This window comes from Equus przewalskii, chromosome 24 (assembly GCF_037783145.1).
Source record: "Equus przewalskii isolate Varuska chromosome 24, EquPr2, whole genome shotgun sequence".
Taxonomy (NCBI): domain Eukaryota; kingdom Metazoa; phylum Chordata; class Mammalia; order Perissodactyla; family Equidae; genus Equus; species Equus przewalskii.
In genome coordinates this window covers 33,099,564-33,118,113 of record NC_091854.1, presented here as the reverse complement: position 1 = coordinate 33,118,113, position 18,550 = coordinate 33,099,564, and the positions used below count along the sequence as shown (strand labels likewise).

At 51.8% G+C, this 18,550-nt stretch overlaps 1 long non-coding RNA gene across 1 annotated transcript; it reads left to right on the top strand.

Moving 5' to 3' along the window:
* The first annotated feature begins 11,242 nt into the window (after positions 1-11,242).
* LOC139079122 (uncharacterized) lies at positions 11,243-16,576 on the top strand. The gene is made up of 3 exons (XR_011532449.1): positions 11,243-11,350; positions 12,991-13,287; positions 15,059-16,576. It is a non-coding gene; the product is annotated as an uncharacterized lncRNA (long non-coding RNA).
* Positions 16,577-18,550: the final 1,974 nt, after the last annotated feature.

Here is an 18,550-nt window from a genome sequence, read left to right as displayed (position 1 = left end):
CCAAGCTGGCTCTCTCACGTGGCTGGGTAGTGAATGCGGGCCACGGACTGGGAGCACAGCTGGGCTGCTGACCAGGAGTGCCTACACATGGCCTCTCCACATGGCCGCTCGGCTCCTCACAGACTGGAGTCTCCAGAGCACGTCTTCCAAGAGGGAAGAGGTAGAAGCTGCCCGGTCTCTCAGAGGCCAGGCCTGGAACCGGGGCAGCATCACTTTCAACACGTTTTATTGGTTAAGCAGTCACAGAGCCAGCCTAGACTCAGAGGGAGAGAGCAGTCAACACCGGCTCCCAGTGAGGAGAGTGAGAGAGAGTTTGTGTCATCTTTAATCTACCGCAAGACCATGAAGAGAGTGGAACAGCAAACCACACGCTGGGAAAGGATGTTCTCAAAACATGTATGTTATGGGTTGAATTGTGTCCCCCCCTAAATTCATATATTGAAGTCCTAACTGCCGGTACCTGAGATTGTGATCTTAAAGTCACTGCAGATGTAATTAGCTAAGATGAGGTCATACCGGAGTAGGGTGAAATTCTTATACAGAGACATGTACACAGGGAGAACGCCACGTGAAGATGAAAGCAGAGACCTACAAGCCAAGGAACACCAAAGATTGCCGGCAAAACACCAGAAGCTAAGAGAGAAGCATGGAACAGATTTTTTCTCACAGCCTCAGAAGGCCCAACTCTACCAACACCTTGATCTCGGCCGTCCAGCCTCCAGCACCGTGAGGCAACATAATCTGTTGTCTGAGCCCCTAGTCCATGTACTTTGTTATGGAGGCCCCAGGAAACTAATACAAAATATAAAGAATGCCTGCAAAGCACTAAGAAAAACAAATCCAATAGAAAAATGAGCAAAAAGTTCAAACACACATTTCACAAAAGAAGATATTTGAAAGGTCAATTATATGAAAAAGTGTTCAACATCATTAGTTATTAGAGAAATGTAAATTAAACCTCGATAAGGTATGACTGCACACTCTTCAGAACAGCTTATAGTAAAAACGTTGATAATTCAAAGTGTTAGCAGGGATTAGAGCAAATGGAACCTGTAAACATTGCTCTGGAGTGGAAATTGGTATAACCACCTTGGAAAACTGTCAGTATCTACGAAAGCTGAATATATGTGTGCTCATGACCCAGCATTCTGCTCCTAGACATAGACCCAATAAAACATGTACATATGTACTCCATAGGGCAGAATCATGAATGGGTATAGCAGCACTGTTCATAATTTCCCAAAACTAGAAACAATTTACATTTATGTCCAGTGTAGAATGGGTAAATAAACTGTGGTTTGGTCATAGAATGGAATACCATACAGAAGTGAAAATGAACCAACTATTGTCGCATGAAACAACATGGATGAATTTCGCAAAATGAATGATGAGCACCAAGCACAAAGAGTATAGACTGTATGATTCCATTTAATAAAGTCCAAACACAAGAAAATACTCTATGATGACAGAAGTCATGATAGTGGGTATCTTTGGAAAGGAGAGAGTTACTAATAGCTGGCATCAGGGAGATTTAGGGGGGTGACAATGTTCTATTTTTTTGTCTGGGTGATATTTACAAGACTATGTTACTTTGTGAAAATTCACTGAATTGTACCTTATTTATTTGTGCGCTTTTCTGTGTGTGTTATAGTTCAATGTAAAATTTTATTTAAAAATTAAATAAATGCATTCCAAAGTGTCGGTCGTCTCCACCCACTGATAACTGGAAATACTAGTCGTGCTTTTCACATTTGTAATGATTTATAAATGTGCTCTGCTGGAAAATCATTCTGAGCATTTCTGAGGTTTTCTAAGAGGACAGAGATTGTAAGTTCAATTTGTTTGTCATTTTATCTAATGAAGCTTTGTTGTGTATGTGAAATATTCAGTGTTGATTAACTGTTTAAAACTTGGTTAAATCGTAGGGTGGACAATAGCACATTAAACAAGGAATTTGGCATGAAGTTAACAGGCACACGTGACCCACTGGATGACAGAGTTAGTCCTCAAGCAGCTCTCAACATCACTGGCTTGCATTCTAATCTCTGCGCAGATGGCAGCCTACATCCAGCCTTCCTGAAGACACTTCCTCTGTCTCTCTCTTCCAGGTGGTTTCAAGTAAAGCGTGTTCTGCCTGGGACAGTCCTACAGAGCTCTTTACCCAGCTTCTCCACTTCTGGGTCTGGTTCGGGTATCGCCCGACCCCTGTGACAGACGGTCTCTGGGGTGGCCCCAGTGACCCCTCCTCCTGGTGTTCATGCACTGTGCAACCTCTCCCCTTGAGTGGCGGCTAGTGACTCACTTCTAACATGGCAAGGTGATGGGTGTCACTTACGAGATTAGGTGACAAAAAGACTCTGGCTTCCATCTTGGGCTCCCTCTCTTGTCCCCTTACTCTCCCTCTCTTTCTCTCAGAACCCTTGGAAGTCAGGTGCCTTGCTGTGAGCAACCCTCACATGTCGGGGGGAGGCCCATGTGGCAAGAAGCTGATGTGTCTGGCCAACAGCTGGCGAGGACCTGAGGCCTGCCAGCAGACAAGTGAGGGCTTCAGGGTGACGCCTCCCCGGTCAAGCACTGAGATGACGGCAGTCCCAGATGACCCCCTGATGGCAGCCTTCTGAGACCTGGAGCCAGAGGCGCCAACTGAGCTGTCCCAGATGTCCAACCCACAGAAGCTGTGAGCTGATACGTGCTTATTGCTTCAAGCAGCTAAAGTTTGGAGTGACTTGTTACACAGTAATAGATCACTAACGCAGCCCCATCTCTACCCCTCCGACCCCAGTTGGATTCATTGATTCTCTGCTTCCCCCAGTCGCCGCACTGACCACAGCTCCTAGGAATCCACTGCTGACTGCCTCTCCTTCTCATGAAAGGACCAGGGACCGTGTCTTACAAGCTTTTTCATTCCAGTTCCTAAAACTTCGTTGTACCGAACACGTGTGTGATTAACACATGAAGGAATAAATAGATGATGGCTGTTTAACCTCGGAAACAACAACCTCTCTGATTCTTAATCTTTGCATTTGTAAAATGATAACAAATAAAATTTGTAGAAGTATTTAAGAGACAAAATGAGCATGATTTGGTAAATAATTAGATGTGAGAGGGGAGGGAAAGGAAGAGTCAAAGTTTGGACAGCTGGGTACCCTAAGAGAGAGAATGGACACCAGAGATGGAGCTGGTTTGAGAGGAAGATGGTGAGTTCAAGTTCGGACATGTGGAAATTGAGGTACCTGTGAACACAGACACCAGACTGGGGGGTATAATTGGATGCTTAGAGAGACGTCTCTGGCGGGATAGAGTTGGGAGTAAACGGCATGTGGATGGTAATGGGAGCCAGGGGAGGGAGGCCAAAGAGTGAGGTGAGCTGTGGGCTGAGGATAGACCCTAAGGGAGCATTCTCTTTAAGAGGAGGACAGAGGTGCACAAGAAGGTGGGAAAGGGACAGAGGGCTGTCTAGAATCGGAAGAGTGTGGTAGCCCAGATGGATGCATGTAGGCAGCTTCACAAAGCAGAGAATGATCAACGATAACAAATATGCCGAGATCAAGATGTTAATTGAAAAACACCCCTTGGATTCAGTCATTGGAAGATTGTGGCAGGTAGTGTTCTTCAAAGATGACTGCAACAACATTTTCCATCCCACACAGTCCTCTACAATGTGACCTCACCACCGTCCCATTGAGAGTCGGGGTCTATAGTCTCTCCCCTTGATTCTGGGTGGGCTTTTGACCATTTTAATGAATTATGGTGGATGGTGCTATGGGACTTCTGAGGCCATAAAAGTCACAATGACTTCTGAGTCCTGGAAGGCAGTGCCTCTCCTACCTTGTTCCCTGGAACAGTAGAGTGGGCCGTGTGAGAAGCCAGACTCCCTGGGGCCGCCATGCTGTGAGGAAGCCAAACCCCAAGAGAAGCCAAGTACACGTCTCTGGCCACAGACGTCTCAGAGCAGAGATAAGCTGTGCTGCATGACCAGCCTGACTTCCTGACCCTCAGAATGCATGGGCATAATGAAATGCTTGTTTTATGCCACTAAGCTTTGGGATAATTTGTCATTTATTCCACAGTAACAGTGCCTAGAACAATGACTTTAGAGAAAGCACTTTACATGGCGTGGTCAGGACAGAGGCCAGTGCACAGAGGGCTGGGAGGGTGCAGGAAGTGAGGAGGAGGGTGACGCAGGAGTAGACTGTAGCGGGGAGGTCAAATTGGAGGGTGCTAGAGGGGCTGAGGGGGTTCCCCTCAGATGGAGCGGACTGGACGGACTCCTGGGACAAGAGATGTCGGAGTGGGAGAGTTGAGGCAGAGGAGAGAGGTTCCAGCAGCGGAGTCAGAGCAGCGGAGGTGCGGGCCCAGGAGGAGGAGCTGGGCTTGCGTGGGGTCCACTGAGACCCAGAGAAAGAACTGGACTTTGTTGGGGGAGGAAGGCCGAGCAGCCCAAGGGAAACGGGGGCACTGAGGTGAGTGCAGTTCACATGCTCACCTTTGGGTCTGGACCATCAGCTGAGGAAATGGAAGGACAAAGGACGAGGGTCTCTCGGAGGTCAAAGGGCAAGTGTCACGGCCATGAGGTCATGAGATAGCTAAAAGGATGGGAGAAGGCAACCCTGAAGGAAGTTACTGGAATCTAGATGAGCCAGGCCTGGTCCTGACACGAGACAGGGTGGTCTGGGAGTGGTGGTTGGGTGGAGTGGAGATGACGCCCCTCAGAGTTAAGAGGATCCAGGAAGTAACAGTCCAAGCAGGTTCAGCCTGGCACTGAAATCTCTTATCTCTTAGGGTTAGGACACAGTGCTGGAGCCGAGAGGAAGACCCAGAGCCAGGCCGTGGGTGATTCCCTCAGTGAGCATTGGGCAGTTTAAATGTTTAGGGGAGAGTGGTTGGAAGGCTTGAGGCTCAAAGAAAGATATGAGTGTGGACGAGCCGTGGTGTGGAAGTGACAACAGAGAGCCGGGACGACCCAGCCCCCACCTCTGCCACAGGGGTGTAGGGTGAGGGTCTGGGAGGGCAGCAAGTTTCTCTGGGGCCACAGAGAACGTGAGGACCGCTGTAGGAGGAAGATGATGAGTGCCTCAGAGAGGAGGCGGGGTGGGGGGAGTGTGTTCAATGGAGAGCGTTCTGGAGGGTGTAATGTCTACACAGAGTTGGGGAGCGGAGTGAGCAGGAAATACAAGGAGGGGTAGAAATGGAGGGGAGGGGGGAATGTGAGGTTGAGGAAGGGACTTTTTGTTACAAAGCCATTGCTCTAGGCAGGGACCCTCTTAAATAAGGTGTTCAGAATAGGTGCAAAGGCCGGTTAGGCATGCAGTGGGGCCTTTAATAGGTCAAGGCCCTTGCCCCCACGTCCAGGGCCCCTCCCCTGGGCAGGCCCCTCCCATTGGAGCCCGGAGGCCCCTGTGCTTGGCAGGTGACCGTCTGCCAAGGACACTGTGAAGGGGTGGTGGGCGGTGGGGGGTGGCGCTTGACTGTGAGACCCCGCAGGCAGCCTGCACACCCTTGACTCAGGAAGTTACACAGGGCAATGGATCTTCCTGTTATGACTGTTCTGCTATAAATGAAACAGAACAATATGAGAGTTCTTGAACTCTCCTGAGAGGAAGACAATAAAAGGCGATCTGACCACCCACCTGGAAGCTCATTTTAAATAACTTTCTCTGGCTATTTTAAGACAGAAATGGACACTCTCCTGTTAATAGGCCTGGCTGAACGGGCCTGTCTGCGGCCAGGGCGGCTCTGAGGCCTCTTTCTCCACAGGTCCCTGAGTGACAAAGGGCAGGGGTCCAGCACCGGCTCTGCCTCTCCCACCGTCTTCTCAGTCTCACCCACGCCCCCCTTCCACTGCCCCGTCCTCCGGAGGCTGCTCCGTCTCTCCTCCTCGGGCCGCAGCTCTGACTCCACTGCAGAGAACCTTCCAGCGCCTTCCTGCGGCCTCCAGCCCTGCTGCTAACTGCCTGCAGGTCTCAGTGGTTCTGGGTCCGGATTCCTGAGGTGGAGTCTGAACGGCCAGCTCCCTTTTTAGGCTGAGCCCTGGGTCATAGGTCACGGCTGGCCTGAGTCGGCTCAGATGACGTCCCCTGCTGTACTGGGCAGGCTGAGGGGGACAAAACCGGCTGAGGAGTGTCACTCCCCCTTCAGCCGGGGCTCTTTGTTGAACTGGTCCTTTCAGGAGGACGATGGGTGGCATTTGTGCTGCGCTTCTGAAACCTCCACTGGCCCTGAGGCAGGAACACGGCCTCCAGAGCCGTTGTGAGTGGGGTTCAGCTGGGGAAGTGACGCCTTACGGAGCACACTCCCATGGCTGGTTCACACTGCACAGCCCTCCTCCCGCAACTGCTCCCCCGCCAAGACGAGCCTCATCTCTGGGAGCTCCCAGGCGGGCTCCCGTGCTCTCAACGAGCCCAGGCCACTGCCAGGCGAGCTCTGGTTGCTGTCCCCTTCTGCTCCTGCCACACACACACATGCACACACATGTGCACACACACCCACTCCCATCCTGGAGGAAACTAAGGAGTACATCTTCCTTCTGTATCTTTCCTTAGGGTGAGTCAGGGAACGAAGACCTGCCTGCTGGCTGCTGTGGGTCTGCAGCCCCTGCCCCTTCCTGCTCCCCCTCCTCCACTTCTCTCTACCTGTTCCTCTCAGTGAAAGAAAAGAGCCTTAGGCAGGCTAGACTGGAGTTTCTCGGAAGCCACTGAAACGAAGCCACACTTCAGAGGTCACCCGGAGTTGGAGTCGCCTTCAAGTTCCTCATGACAGGAGAAACTCATTTCCTCTTTGGCTACCTGGGCAGAAACGATTCTGTTCTCACCCCCAGGAGAACACAGCCAGGTCTGTTCTGGAGCAACTCAGCACGTCTGGATTTTTCCCCCTTCAAGGGAGATTCTCATCACTCTTGGCTCCTCTCTGCAATGGTTTTCTTGTTCCCTAGCAGAGAGGGGAAAACTGACTCATATTTAACATAAGTATTTGTTACAAGTATTCAACAAATATTTATGTTTGAGTGACATCATTCAAACCTCGCACTGTGAGGTTGAGTGGCGCTCCATTTCACAAACGAGGAAACTAAGCACAGACGTGTTCAGTGACTTGTCCGTGGTCACACAGTTAAGTAAAAGGTGGAGCCAAGACTCAGATTCTTCTGACTCCAGGGCTGCAAGTAGAAACGGTGACAAATTCTCTCTATAATCTTAGGTCCAGGAGCAGCTGTCCAGGGTGTGGGCTTGTCTCCCACTGGTCCAGTGACAGATACACCCCTTCCCTGTGAGGGGCTTCAATACGAAACCACAGGTGACATGGCAGCTCTGCTGTCCAAGGAAATGCCACGACTTCCTCTTTACTCTGGAAAGAAGCTTCTCCATCCATCCACCCATCCACTCAGCCACCCTCCCATCCACTCAGCCACCCTCCCATCCATCCACCCACCCATCCACTCAGCCACCCTCCCATCCATCCACCCACCCATCCACTCAGCCACCCTCCCATCCATCCACCCACCCACCCACTCAGCCACCCTCCCATCCATCCACCCACCCATCCACTCAGCCACCCTCCCATCCATCCACCCACCCATCCACTCAGCCACCCTCCCATCCATCCACCCACCCATCCACTCAGCCACCCTCCCATCCATCCACCCACCCATCCACTCAGCCACCCTCCCATCCATCCACCCACCCATCCACTCAGCCACCCTCCCATCCATCCACCCACCCATCCACTCAGCCACCCTCCCATCCATCCACCCACCCATCCACTCAGCCACCCTCCCATCCATCCACCCACCCATCCACTCAGCCACCCTCCCATCCATCCACCCACCCATCCACTCAGCCACCCTCCCATCCATCCACCCACCCATCCACTCAGCCACCCTCCCATCCATCCACCCACCCATCCACTCAGCCACCCTCCCCTCCATCCACCCACCCATCCACTCAGCCACCCTCCCATCCATCCACCCACCCATCCACTCAGCCACCCTCCCATCCATCCACCCACCCATCCACTCAGCCACCCTCCCCTCCATCCACCCACCCATCCACTCAGCCACCCTCCCATCCATCCACCCACCCATCCACTCAGCCACCCTCCCCATCCATCCACCCACCCATCCACTCAGCCACCCTCCCATCCATCCACCCACCCATCCACTCAGCCACCCTCCCATCCATCCACCCACCCATCCACTCAGCCACCCTCCCATCCATCCACCCACCCATCCACTCAGCCACCCTCCCATCCATCCACCCACCCATCCACTCAGCCACCCTCCCCTCCATCCACCCACCCATCCACTCAGCCACCCTCCCATCCATCCACCCACCCATCCACTCAGCCACCCTCCCATCCATCCACCCACCCATCCACTCAGCCACGCTCCCATCCATCCACCCACCCATCCACTCAGCCACCCTCCCATCCATCCACCCACCCATCCACTCAGCCACCCTCCCATCCATCCACCCACCCATCCACTCAGCCACCCTCCCTCCCATCCATCCACCCACCCATCCACTCAGCCACCCTCCCATCCATCCACCCACCCATCCACTCAGCCACCCTCCCATCCATCCACCCACCTATCTACTCAGCCACCCTCCCATCCATCCACCCACCCATCCACTCAGCCACCCACCCATCCACTCAGCCACCCTCCCATCCATCCACCCACCCATCCACTCAGCCACCCTCCCATCCATCCACCCACCCATCCACTCAGCCACCCTCCCATCCATCCACCCACCCATCCACTCAGCCACCCTCCCATCCACTCAGCCACCCTCCCATCCATCCACCCACCCATCCACTCAGCCACCCTCCCATCCATCCACCCACCCATCCACTCAGCCACCCTCCCATCCATCCACCCACCCATCCACTCAGCCACCCTTCCATCCATCCACCCACCCATCCACTCAGCCACCCTCCCATCCATCCACCCACCCATCCACTCAGCCACCCACCCATCCACTCAGCCACCCTCCCATCCATCCACCCACCCATCCACTCAGCCACCCTCCATCCATCCACCCACCCATCCACTCAGCCACCCTCCCATCCATCCACCCACCCATCCACTCAGCCACCCTCCCATCCATCCACCCACCCATCCACTCAGCCACCCTCCCATCCATCCACCCACCCATCCACTCAGCCACCCTCCCATCCATCCACCCACCCATCCACTCAGCCACCCACCCATCCACTCAGCCACCCTCCCATCCATCCACCCACCCATCCACTCAGCCACCCTCCCCTCCATTCACCCACCCATCCACCCTCCCATCCATTCACCCATCCACCCACTCAGCCACCCACCCATCCATCCTCCCACTCTGCCACCCACCCATCCACCCTCCCATCCGTCCATCCACTCAGCCACCCAACCATCCACTCAGCCACAAATTCCACAGCCACCCTCCCATCCATCCATTTATCCTTGAATCCATTCATCTGTCCTTCCACCCATCTAACTAAAACCTCTCTGAGCCCCAATTTGCTCATCTATAACATGGGAATAGTTGATATCAGGTTAAGTGATGTGAAACTTGTTCAATATCCGACATACAGTAGGTTCATTAATGTTTAGTCCATAGATGTCTTTTGCCTTATTAGGGTTCAATTTCAGGAGGATTTTAGCTCTTTGGAATGTCCCATCCCTGTGGCTGGATAATGTTCAGGGAGCTCTGTCTGGTTCACTGTTCTGGGGGCCTGGGATGAGGGGTGTACGGGGTCCCTTTATTAACCAATGCATCTCTCTGGCTTCCACAGAGAACACTAAAAAAATCCAGAGGAGACACAGTGGGCAGGGGCCTCGTGAACAACGCAGACGCCAGGAGCTTGTCTTAAAGGAGTCAGGCGTGGGGGCGGGGCTGGGGAGAGGAAGTTAGGATTGGCTTCCCCGCCTTCCCTCCAGACTGCCTGTCTCTCCAGAAGGAAGCTTGTGTGAGGACGTGGAGCTGTAGGAGCCCTCAGCTGGGTCTCTGCTGTCTTCTCTGAGAAGCCCAGCCTGGCCCCAGGAGAAGGAGCTGGAAAACTTCAGGCCTGGCTTGGGCTGCCATGAGGAAAGTGGATAAGGCTGCAGCCCGGATTGTTTCCTGGAGACGACAATCGTGGAGATGGTTATGCCTGACCTTTGTACAGCACTTCACAGTTGGCACAGAGTTTCCGCATGTGCCGTACCGTCACAACGCTGTGTTTTGGGAAGCACAGGCAAGTTTAGACCGTCGGGGATCAGAATATGCCACCCTTGAATCCGCCCCTTGAGCACAAAGATCATTTTCAGCTGAAGAAAACTCAGAAACAGCAGAAATCAAAAGAAGACTCTTGGCCCTGCCCCCTATTTGCCCATATGCAGAACATAAATTTCCATCTGTCGGGGTATCTCCCTCCCCTGTACCAGGAAGAGGGGGACCCAGGAAGACACTTCCTAGACTCGATCGCAGGGGACGACTGTAGACTCTCACAAGCCCAGAGAGGAGAGCTTCATAGCAAACCTCGCTAAAGCCGCCCTTAGCCTCCATCGGCTTCCCCCATATGTTTACCGTCCCATGTTTGCCCACCCTAAAAGCCTAAGCCTCTTTTCCTCTGTCTTGTCACTTCTCTACAAATTTGATGTTCCTTGTTAAGATGCTGTATCAGCCAGAGTTCTCACCACCCCTCGGTGTCACTCATCACTGAGTTTCTCCTGCCTGTTTGCACACATTATTAACTGGTTTTTCTCTTGTTAATCTATCTTTTGTCATTTTAATTTCCTGGGCCCCAGCCGGAGAACCTAGGAGAGTAGAGGAGATTTTATTCCTCCTCTACAGAGGAAAGAGATGAAGAAACTCTACAGAGAGAGAGACGAAGAAACTGACACTCGCAGAGACAAACTGGCTGACCCCGAACCTCCCGGACGCCAATCTCAGTCTCCTGACTCCTCCCCCATCTCAGAGGCCCCAAGACAATGGGAGAGAGTTATTTCATCACGTCTCAGGCAGCCTGTGACTTTCAAAATCCTTGGAGAGAACTCTCTTAGTTTTCTGTTTTGTTTTTAATTAACTAGTTAATTCGAATCTATTTTTCAGAGCACCTGCCACGTGTCAGGGAGCTCACCACTGCCGAGAGGAGGAGACCCCACAAATGCAGGCCACTGCAGTTCAGTGGACGAGAGGCATGATCAGGAACAGGCTGCTCCAGCAGCATCAAGTTACTCTGCCAATAACCTCCCAGAGGGAGTGACTCAGCAGCTGACCAAAAAGATAAGTCGGAGGGACACAGGCAAAGGGAGCAAGAGGACAGGGCTCGGGCTCGAGGACGCCTCACCTGCAAAGACCACGATGCGAAGAGCCATGCAAAGGGCTTGGTGAGTTCAGGAAATTGCAGAGGGTTCAGAGCTGCAGGGTGGAGTAGAAGGAGGTGGATGGGGAATGGGTGTAGCTGACTGACGTGAGAAGAATGGGTTGGAAGAGACGAGAGGTGAGTGGCTAAACCAGGAGGGGTTGCTTTTTCAACATGTCTTCGCTACTGGACCGAGAACACCTGGAAGGCAGAGAATGAGTCAAAAAGTCCGGTCCTGAGGTTGACAGTGCTCCCACAGAAGCTTCTGGAAGAAACAAGCCTTTATAATTATCACTAGACACTGGATACCCACCACATGCCAGGCAGAGCCTGTGCGGACCCAGGCCTGCCCTCAAGGAGACTCAATCCAGTGTGGCACATAGACAAGCCAGCACCCAGTCCTGTGGAAGCACCGTCGGGGCAGGGCTGGGTCTGAAGACATCAGGAAGGCTTCTCAGGGGAGGTGACATCTGACCTGGGTTGTGAAGGATGGAGAGGAGTTTGCTGGGTGGCTAATTTTGATCAAAGACTAAAGATGTCAACTTTCTTACGGGACCGTAAAGGGAGAGATTAAAGTGGCACACGGGGAGAAACTTGTCAGGACCGGCCCATGCCTGCTTCCCCACTCTTACTGGTGATGCCTGCATCCCCCCCCCAACCAAGCCGTCCCCAGCTGCCAACCCAGCAACACTGGGACTTCAGATCTGTTCTATCCTGACGCCTTCGTAACATAACAATGTGGAGGAAACTTGGTGTAGCGTTGCCATTAAGAGCAGCCGGTCCTGGCTTCAAACCAGCCTCTGCCCCTCCGACTTAGTAGGTGAATCCCCTTGACTTATCCAGACCCTCATCTTCCTCACCTGCATAATGGGAGTGATGGCAGAACATGCTGCACAACACCAATGAGAACGCGTCTGTGCCAGAGGCGAAGCCGGGACGTCTCTGCTCCACAGCTCTTCCGGACTCACTTTGCAATGCGGGGGCTGGGTCTCTGCCATCACATTTCTGCTTGACCTAGGTTCTGCCAGTGAGGGCACTAGAGGGAACCCCACAGCTGGAGGGGGAGACGAGACTTGTTCCATCCTGTCTGCTGCCAATCCGGAGGAAGCGATCAGAGAGGCTTCTCAGGGGAGGTGACATCTGACCTGGGTCTTGAAGGATGGAGAGGAGTTTGTTGGTGGCTATGAGCGTCACTCCAGCAATGCTTTTTCACCCTGGCAGCAGCGAGGCCTCCCCATGGCAGCAGCTGAAGCCAGCGTGCAGATTTTCCAACACGAGCAGAGTTAGCTTCCTCACATCCCATCGGAGACATCAGCGCCAGCCCAGCAGGGCCCCCTCCTCAGCAGTCTGCCCCCTTTCCCTGTGGCCCCTCACCCGTCGGGTGATGGCTGCAGTAGCTCTCTCTGTTAGACCTTATGGTTCTCATTTTACCCTTTCAGTGACCTGGTTAACAGCTTTATACCTAGTTAACCCTCCTTTACATTAAACTCTCTTTGTTTAAGTAACCGACGTGGTTTTCTGTCTCCTGGCTGCACCTTGACTATTATAACTAACTAAGAAGATGTATATAAAATATTTGGTACATTCTAAACTCTTAATAAATGCTTCTTCTTCTTAGGATTCCTGATAGGTTCCTAATGTTCATTCATTCATTCATTTCTTCAGCATATGCTGCTTCCTACTGTGTGTCAGGCCCCATGTGAGGTATTGGAGTGCAGAGCTGAATAAGACACAGTCTGGCCCTCACGGAGCCTACAGCCTGAGTGGAGGAGCCCAGGACACGAGCCCACCCCAGGAGTGGTTCTTGGCACCTCCTCCAAGAAGCCCTCACTGCTGACTCCACCACCCAGTTACTCCATCTCCCAGATCGCATGGAATCCCACGTCCAACCGCAGAAGCATCCTTCATCAGGCCCATTTTCGAGCACCTGTAGTTGGCAGACCTCCAGAATTAACACTTATGGTAAGGTTAACGATGCTATTGTGTGTTATTATTATTTATTTGCACGTCTTACCTTCCTTCTTGGGTGGTAACTTACTTGAGATTGATTTCCCCAAATGGCTGATTTCTGTGTCAATTTATAGGCCTAGCACAGTGCCTGGGACATGACAGGATACCCTAAAAGAAAGATGCTGGATGAATTAGTTCATCCAGTCAACCAATATTTCTGGAGCTCTTGCTGTGCAGCAGGCACAGGGCTGGGTACCAGGAGGGCAAGGATGAAGGAAATCAACACAGTCCCTGCCCCCAGTGAACAGGTATCTGATTCGGTCACTGGGACTGGACAACCTCTGAGGACCCAGACCTTCCTGGGTCTGGAAGGCCTGCCGTTGTCCTGATGTGATGCAGACTTGTCAGCACGTCCTCTGCCTCCTTCCTGCTTCACTGGTGAGCCCCGGGTGGGAGACGGCTGCCCTCTGCGGTTAACCAAGTGTCCTCTGCGCCGGCGGCCAAAGGCTGTATTTAAATAGCAAACCCTTGCATTTTTAATGTTGCCTGGGATTGGAAAGGCTGTGACAAGCTTTCCAAACTGATATTGGCTTTTACATTATTGCAGCAGACCTGGCCTCGGGCGTTTCTTAAATGGAAAATTTAAAGCGTTTTCCATATCAGTGAGAGCGCGGAACCGTCTCAGAACGCCGTGCCTGCCTGTATTCTCAGAAAACAGCCCCCTCCCTCGAGCGCCCTCCCCCACCGTCTCCTCCTCACTAGTCTAGCGTCGCCTCCCCTTCATCCAGAGGGCGGACAGCACGAGGCCCACCAGCCTTGTCTCACTCGTGACAAGAAGAGTTCAGGGAGGCCCAGGGGCCAGTGGAAAGAGCTTAGGCCGTAGAACGGCTCTAGATATCTAAACGCCTTCTCTGCACCTCACAGCCTGGGAGACGGGCAAACTGCGCACCTCGCTGAACCTCCTTTTCCTCACCTGTAACATCAGAATAAAAATGCCATTTCGCAGGTTTGCTGCGACCTTCAAACGGGATGTTCTGTAAAAAGGCTTGACACCCCTGCCTGGTACTTGCTGACGCTCAGTGGACGTCAGTTCTCGCCCTGCCCCTGGAGCTGACCTGTCTGAGGTCTCAGAGCAGAATCAGGAGTGAGCCCTATGCTCCCGGCTCCCAGGCCTCCTTCCGAGAGGCCCACTGGACACAAATAGGTTAAAACACACATGTTTGGGTTAAAAGCAGAAGGACTCATTTCCATCTTCATTCCATTTTGACTGTTCTCATTAGCAAAATATGCCAGGACGGCCTGCCTGGAGACTTCTTGCATCTCCATCTTCCTTCTCTGTGCTCATGGTAGTAAAAGTCACTGCTCTGTCCAGTATGGCAGCCACTAGACACAGGTGGCTATTGGCATTAAAATCAAATAAAATTCAGTTCTTCAGTCACAGTAGCCATACTTCAAGGGCCCAGCGACCAACCACTTGTGGCTAGTGGCTACCAGTTCAGCAGGGACCATTTCCACCCTCACAGAAAGTGCTAAGTGAGGGAAGAGAGGAGCAGAGGTGGGGAGAAGTGGCAAACTGGTTTTCCAGGGCATTCCTCATTCTTGCACATCCTTGCACGTGTTCATCCAGGCATGGAAATCAGTTTCGTGTGTTTGCACGTTCTGATGGAAAAGGGAAATTCTCCTCTCTGAAAGAGTCAGGACCTGAGAACTTTGTAAATTTAGTTTGACTCAATAAATATTATCATTTAAAACTAAGATGCAATCATTTTATTCTGTGCTCCAGATAGGTCCATGGCTCTTCACGGCTGCTGAAAAAGCCCCATATCCTCAGCTTGTTTCCATCGTGGTGTGCTCCCACGAGCCCTCCCGGGCTGCTCTCCCACTGTGTCCTGCCCCACTCACCACCGACACACTGGCTTGTGCCCTGTCGTGCCTGAAGACCACCTTTCCTGGCACACCCAGGACCACCGCTGAGCCCACTGCCTGGGACACCAGGAAGGCATCATCTCCACCTGTAGATGTTGGTCAAACGGCTCAGACACCTCCCCCGCCCCCTGTCTGCCCCAGAGCTGCTGGTCGGATGTGCTCCGTGTCCTGCATTTTATTCGTGTTTTCCGAGCGTTAGCCCTGCTGCATCCACGTCTCCTTCCCCACCCCCTGTCCACTGTACGCCCCACAATGGTGATTCTCAAGCTCCATGTGGAGGAAAGAGCAGTGTTTTTTTGCTTAGTTTTTGTTTTTGTAAATTTTCAATTCATTGCAGACTAATGACTTTGCAAAATAAAATGACATTTTTAAAAAACAAAGATATATACACAACGTAAGCCTTAGTTATTTTATCATTAGTTTCAAATTGCTGTAACGATCTGTAAACCCTTACTCTTGGCTTCTGTACTTTGTGCGTCTGTGGCAGTAGTGGTTTTCAGGTCGCCCTTGAAGAAGCAGAAGGCCCTGCATGTGGTCAGCGCTGGACACCCTTGATGGGATCCAGTGGAAACTTCCCGCCTGTGCTCTCGCTGATGTCCGAGGGGATGCACAGAGGACATCTCTGTGGAAGAGCCCTCAGAAGGAGGACACCCCCTCTGTGGTGACGCTGGCAGGCATTTTTGGGTGTGGGTCCCCATTCTGTCTAAGTTGCTTCATGACCCTGGACATGTTACCTGAATGTGGCCTTGACCTGAAGCTAGACGAAGGTTCTTGAACTCTTTTGTGTCGTGGACCTCATCGATAGTGGGGGAGGCATGTGGATCCCTTCTCAGAACGTTTTAATGTTTAATGTTTTAAATGCAGAAAATGAAAACCACAGGATTTCAAAGGAAATCAATTATACTCAAGACAATTATTAAAATGTGTGGCTCAGAAATATTTCTTCATTAACACATTATATAAGTAATCATATCTGGTGATCGGCAAAATACCTACTATAATTCCAAGTATTGATGAGAGTAAAACTATATTTCAAGTTTTCTACACAACTGTACTGTGATTTGAAAATGCCAGTGATTTCTATTGTGATCGTCACGGATGCTGCTCATTCTACTGTGACTTGTTGCCCATGTTCATGACTGAAGGAACTATTTAGTTTCAGTTGGAGAGTAATGAAAATCAAGACGCAATTTTCCCCATCATTTAAGTTCCAGGCAAAATGTCCCCTAATGTAGTCCCTGATTCAGCAAGTATTTATGAAGAATCCACTATGCGCCAGGCGTCGTCCCAGCATAGACAGTGTCTGCCCTCATTGAGTTTTCATTCTTGCTGTGAGTCAGATGACAAACAAACAAATAAATACGGTTGATTCTCATTCTTTGCAGTAGTTATGTTGTGAAAAGTCACCGTGAGCACTGAGGGAGCAAACACGGAAGCATCGTTCTGGAGAAATACAGGGTTAGGTCCTGTGAGCCTCTGGTCACATGGCCGTCAACTGATCTGCGTATAACCTTGTCCCATGTGTGCTCCTGTTTAAAGACATCTTGTTTAATATATATTGTTGATCCGCTAACATTGCGCTCGTGGCCAACAGCGCCATAATCTGTAACTACAACTCTAGGCCCGAAGGAAGCTTCTGTAACACGCGTGTTTCTCCATGAGGCACATCCCAGCCTTCTTGCACTGAGGAGCACTAGGCAGCGAGTCAGCCCTGTGCTTGGGGGCCATTTTAAACAGTAAGATCGGGGGCCAGCCCGGCAAACCCCAGTGGTGCAGCCGTTAAGTTCGCACATTCCGCTTCAGTGGCCCAGGGTTCGCTGGCTCAGGATCCCAGGTGAGGACATGGCACCGCTTGGCAAGCCATGCTGTGGTAGGTGTCCCACATATAAAGTAGAAGATGGGCATGGATGTTAGTTCAGGGCCAGTCTTCCCCATCAAAAAAGAGGAGGATTGGCAGCAGATCTTAGCTCAGGGCTAATCTTCCTCAAAACAAAACAAAACAAAACAGTAAAATCACCAACAAAACCCACAAAAATGCGAATGTGACACCAAACAGGCCATAAAAAAGACAGTTGTTTGTAGTCTGAGAGCTGAAACAAGAAGGCAGAGGGCTCCTTGTTGGACCTCAGCTGGTTCAAAGCGCTCACCTCTCTGCGTGTGTCTGTGAACCACAGTGAAAGCACCGAGGGTATCAATTTGGGGATCACTCATGAATTTTAGTGAGTAGGTGAATTCACAAACACAGAGTCCACAAAGGATGAGGCTCGCCTGTGGATTTACGCTATCATGTAGGTGATAAGTGAAGTGAAGGAAAATATCGCAGGGCACGGTGGCTGTAGACTGAAGCGGTCGAGTTTGGGATGTCTTCCGAAGATGGAGCAAACTGCTTACAAATTGGAGATGGGATGGAGGAGAGAGGGGAGTCAAGGTTTTTATCCTAAGCAACTGGGTAACTGGTGGTATCATTTACCAGATGGGGAACAGTCAATTATTGAGCACCGACTGTGTTCTTCACTGCACATGATGTTGAGTTGCAACAGTGAACACACAGAGGCGTGTTCTCCTGGAGCAACACTGGGAACAGCCCTTAGATGGTATCACTGTCCCTTATTAAGTCAACTCTCCCATGGTACAGAAAAGGAACTGAATCCTGCTCCACTCTGCACAGGAATGGGGCTCGCCGACGTCAGAGATGAGCGCGGCATTCTGGCAGTCCAGAAGCCTCTCCTTGTTCAGTAAGGGTTGACAAGGACCACAACGTTTCCAGAGAACACTGTGTGTTGTTGGGAAGCATGTATTTGCTTAATTCAGCCCCATGGCTAATGAGACGGCTGAGGATGACCAATGCTCATGCCAGTCAAAGTGGAAAAGGAAATCTAACCTTGAGGACCCTTGTTCATCCTTGACCACGGGACCTGGAACCCCCTCTCTCTCCAGACGGTTCTTGAGTCTTGATGACTGCTGGCTGCGTGGCCCTCCTGGAAGTGATGACTCAGATTCAGGGCATTACTTGGGGAGGAGGGGGGATAAGTGGGTTCAAGGATTGATACCTCCCCCTGCAGGTGGGAATACGGCTCTTCGTGGAGAGGTGGGTGTCGGTTCAGATGGACAGTGCTTGGGGGAGAAGATACAAACCCAAGAGCAGAGGGAAGCAGGTTAGAGTGGGGAGTGCTCACCAGGGACCCCCTGGGTGGGAAGGGTCCGAGTCCTGAAATTGTCCCAGCCTTCCTCAGGGGGAAGTCATGGACACCTGAACAGCCTGGAAGGGTGGTCTCAGGAAGACCTAAGAGAGCGGTGGTCAGGGAGGGGAGCCTGCCCCTCTCCAGCTCCTTCCTGGTGCCAGCGGGGG